This window comes from Nerophis ophidion, linkage group LG23 (genome assembly GCF_033978795.1).
Source record: "Nerophis ophidion isolate RoL-2023_Sa linkage group LG23, RoL_Noph_v1.0, whole genome shotgun sequence".
In the NCBI taxonomy this organism is placed as follows: Eukaryota; Metazoa; Chordata; class Actinopteri; order Syngnathiformes; family Syngnathidae; genus Nerophis; species Nerophis ophidion.
This window is the reverse complement of record NC_084633.1, coordinates 30,406,312-30,411,311: the sequence shown is the minus strand read 5'-3', so window position 1 is coordinate 30,411,311 and position 5,000 is coordinate 30,406,312. Positions and strand designations below refer to the sequence as shown.

Below are 5,000 nucleotides of genomic sequence, written 5' to 3'. Positions count from 1 at the left end.
GGAACATATAAGAGTTAGGGTTACTAATAGGCAATAATTCTGAGGTTATTGAGTGAAGACTCTTAATGACTTTCTGCTTGTATATAATAAGGCCTAAATAAGTTCTTAATAATGACTAATTAAGAACCAATATGTTACTAATTTGCATGTTAATAAGCAACTAATTAATGGTGACTATGTTCTCCATACTAAAGTGTTACCAAAATATTATGTGGCTCTCATGGAAATACATTTTAAATATTTGGCTTTCATGGCTCTCTCAGCCAAAAAGGTTCCCGACCCCTGGCGTATAATGTCACCTAGCGGCAGCATGTAGATGCTAAAGAGTGCAGGGCCGAGAACCCAACCTTGGGGAACTCCACACGTTAGCTTAACGTAGTCCGAGGTCACATCGTTATGGGAGACACACTGCATCCTATCAGTAAGATAAGAGTTAAACCAAGACAAGGCTAAGTCTGTCTTACCAATTTGTGTTTTGATACGTTCTAATAAAATATTATGATCGACGGTATCGAAAGCAGCACTAAGATCAAGAAGCAGTAACATAGCTGACGCATCAGAATCCATTGTTAGCAATACATCATTAGTCATTTTTGCGAAGGCTGTCTCCGTCAAGTGATTTGCCCTGAAACCGGACTGAAAGGATTCACAGAGATTGTTAGACGCTAAGTGTTCATTTAGCTGCTCTGCAACAATTTTTTCATATTTTCGAAATAAACGGAAGTTGTGTTTAAGTTTAAGTTTACCATGAGGTCAGGATCGAGGTTAGGTCTTTTGAGCAGAGGATGAGGAACCGCTTTTTTGAATACTAGGGGAACAGTGCCAGAGGAAAGTGATAAGTTTATAATATTTAGCACTGATGGACCTAATAATAAAAAAAGCGCCTTGATAAAGTTTCCTAGGAAGCGGGTCAAGTAAACATGTTTGTTTTATCCTATTTACACGGTGTAGCAATTCCCCTAATGTTTCATCAAAACGAGAGAGACTATCTTGGTGGGCAGTATCCGTCGTATCTGTGTTAATAGAACCCAGTTGTAGCTGGGATGCGTTGTCTTTAAGCTCCTTTGTAATCAGTTAAATTTTCTTATTAAAGAAATTCATAAAGTCATCTGCCAAGTGGGTGGAGCTACTGGGAGGAGTCCCTTGTTGGGTTAGCGATGCTACTGTACTAAACAAATTTTAGGATTGTTTTTGTTGAGGCGGATGAGATTTGAGTAGTATTTAACTTTAGCTAAGGTAAGCATGCATTTATAAGTTATTATACTATCACTCTATGGTTGATAAAAAACCTCAAGTTTAGTAGCGTGCCATTTGCGTTTCAGCTTTCTGCATGATAATTTATGAGCTGTAGTTTCTTCTGTAAACCATGGGGTATGCCTTATTGGAGACCTTTTTAGCTTTAGCGGTGCTATACTATCAATGGTTTTGCGCAGCGCGTCGTTAAAAGTTGTTAGTCAGGTTATCAATAGAGCTCACATAACTTGGGAATGGTGCCATTACCGAGGGCAGTAGGCCAGCAAGAGTAATCGTTGTGGCCGTGTTAATGTTGCGGCTACTGTAGAAGTTATTATTATTATTAGCTTGTTGACAATGAGTCAGAACTTCGAATTTTATAAGGTAATGATGGGATATTACTTTAGTATAAGGAAGTATCATAACTTTGGAGGTGGTGACACCCTGACAAGCACTATATCTATTGTATTACTGTTGCGATGTGTGGGTTCATTTTTTATTTGTGTAAGACCACAGCAATCAATTATAGTCTGGAGCCCCACGCACGGAGGGTCTGATGGGGTATTCATATGGATATTAAAGTCCCCCATTCTGATTATATTGTCGGCGTGCGTCACTTGATTAGCAACAAACTCTGAGAATTCACTGATAAAGTCCAAATAGGGCCCTGGGGGGTGGTAGATAACAGCCAGGTAGAGAGGAAGCGGTGTGACAGACCTCGTAATAAGCACCTTAAAAAATTTTTATTTATTATTTAGGTTAGGGGTAAGGTTAATTTCAATAAACGTTAGTCCCTGTTGTCTCCAGAAACTAGCCAGCCACTTGTTAAGCGAGACTAATCTGCTATATATCTCATCATTGCCTCTCCCAGGCAGGAGGCCAGAGACAATTACTCAATGCTTGGACATCTTTCAAGCGAGATCACAAGTCCTGGCTATATTTCTTTTTGTAATCTCTGACTATCTCATCCTAGTGTCATTGGAGCCAACGTGTACAACTGTTCGCATAACTAGTGGTACGATTAGCCCGTCATACGGGTTTACTAGGCCTGTTGCAAGTTAGCTCCCTACGATTAGCTTCAATGTCAGGTGCTCTGGCCCCGGGAATACACTTAATTGTGGCTGGTTTGCTAAGCTTTATGTTTCGGGTGATGGAGTCTCCTATGACTAAGGTCTGGTGCCCGGTACACTGGGGTGTAGTACTAGCTAAAGGGTTTGAATCTATTATGCATCTCAACCGGTTCACCGTTGCTTATAGGCCGCTTAGAGCTGCTACAAGCTGGGCTAGTTAGCTCGCTACAGCTAACGCTAGCAGATGTGTCCACAACATCTAAAGTTACGAGATTATTCTGCTCTAACTGGCGTACACGGCCCTCTAGCAGAGCCAGCCTATCCATGAGAACGGTGCACTAAGCGCAGGGAGTCATACTCACGGTATTTTCTGTCACCGAGTGAAGTTCCTGCTGTCTTTAGGGAAGTGGTCACGGTATGCGAGGGCAGATTCCTTTAGACCGGCGCCGCCTTCTCCGCGCTAGCTTCGTTAGCTTAGCAGCTAGCTCACTGAGTGAGGGGTGGGTGAGACAGAGATCGGGTGATTTGCAAGTTAAATAGGACTACAAAGTATGTTTGTGAAGTAGTAAAGAAAGCTGAAAAACAATGAAAAGCACACAGATAGAACGATACTTAACTTTTTCGCAACAGCGAGCAGTCAGTCACGACGAACAGGAACGGCTCAACCAATGTCCGTATTGTTTGAGAACAAAACTCCTGGATAAACCTGCAGTAAAAATGCCAAACTCCGCCTGTAGGGTTCATATATCATTATGCTGTCTGGACTACAGAAAAAGATGTCGGATTTCTTTATAAAACTACGAAACATCGTGACGTATACCTACTTCCAGTTTTAACTCTGGTTTAGTTTTCCATTTATTTTTAATTTTTTTGTTGTTTATTGTTTTTCTACAATGTCCTATACGGTTCCATAATAAAACAATGCTCCACAAATGGCAACACTTTGAACATCACTGATTTACATATTTCACCGGGAGGACAAAGTGTTGCAAAACAATGTTTCCTAAGATGTGTCATCAAGTTTTTAATCCTGATGGACATGATGAAGTTTGGGTTGCTTCCAGAGTTTTTTTTTGTGCATTGATATCGGAAGACTAACAACATTACCCATAAGTCTTAGCAGCAGTGTGGAATTGCAGAGAGTTGATGAAGTAGGAGTATTATGCAGTTGTAAACAAAGAGTTCCTGTGTTGCCAAAAACTGCTGTTTTTTTGCATCACTGAAACAAACATTCTAACATGCTTTGCTCTCTAGGCATGTGGAGGCTGTTATCTGCTTACGGATGTTTTTACTCGCCAAATAAATAATTTCTTTCACTTTGAACGCATAGTTCCCCTCCCTCGCTGAACAGTGTGACAGAGTGGCCAATTTGTCGCCACAGGGATGTCTGTCGCGTCTATGAACTGACTAGAACAAAGGTTTCAAACTAATTTTATTTGGCCCTCGAAAGCCTAGAAATAATACTGTATGTATCAATAAGGTACTGTAACTTGTCTTACTCAATGTATTCTTTCTTTGTATTTTGGGAGAAAAAAAAATGTACTCTATGCAATCGCAAATTATCCATCCATCCATCCATTTTCTACCGCTTGTCCTTTTTGGGGTTGCGGGGTGTCACTTAAATATTGTTTAATTATGCAAAAATCTATTATCAAACGTTCAAACCGTTTTTTAATTAGAAGTAAATAATAATAATGATTTCAAAGCAAGTTATACATCAAATTGTGCAATGTAAAAGTAGCAATAGATTCAATGGTAAAATTATGAAAATTACTGTGGTTTTTACAGCATTTTTCTCTCAATGAAAAAATCATTACTTTTTTTACTGTAATAAACTGTGGTCCCTTGTTGGCATTTACAATAATACACCGAAAAATCTGCAGTTGTTGATTTGCGGTAAAAAAAACAAAAAAAACATACAAACTGTCAGCTCAGCTACCAAATTTTTACTGTAAAAATGCATTTTTTTTTTAAATTTATGGTAAAAAATAAATGTACATTTTGCAGTAAAATTCTGGCAACTGAGCCGCCTTTTTTTACCATAAAAACAGCAGCACTGTTTTTCCATTTACTACATTTTGTGGTGAAACTATTGCAACTTACCATATTTTTTTTACATTTTAGTTTTTAAAAATGTAAATAAAATGTGGCCAAATATAACTGCGATGTGGCCCTCAGGGAAAAGGACTTTGACACCTCTGGACTAGAAAACACTTTGAGAGACCTCCACCAGGCCTTACCGCCCATTAATAATCCGGCGATCCAGATCAGCCCCAATAAATTTGTTCCTTATGGAATATAGGACATTTCCTGAAATTTGTGTGAGAAATGCGCTTGTAACTTTTTCAGGAATCTATAGCAGAATGGAAAAAATCGAGAGAACATCGTTGTCTCTGCAGAGCAGCTTACATAAACTCCCAAAAGCTAACAAAGTAACTAACAGAAGTAGAAACTACTCGGATCAGTTGTTCCTTATCCCATTTTGGACATTTCCCTTTTTTATTGTCTTAATTACAAACGACGATTTAAAAATGGATTAATCCTGCATCCCTAGAACCGATCAGGTGAGAGCCTATGAAGCCGGCAGGACCGCGGAGATACTATTCAGTGACTGGACTGAGAATGGTTGATTGTATTTTTAGGATATTCCACAAGCCAATAAAAGACGCGGTGCGGACCACAAACGGACCCCTGTGG

The 5,000-nt window shown here is 39.3% G+C and overlaps 1 protein-coding gene across 3 annotated transcripts in view; it reads left to right on the top strand.

The window, feature by feature from the left end:
• Positions 1-5,000, top strand: part of LOC133541049 (troponin T, slow skeletal muscle-like) — a 37,339-nt gene that overhangs the window by 30,923 nt on the left and 1,416 nt on the right. The window lies entirely within an intron of this gene.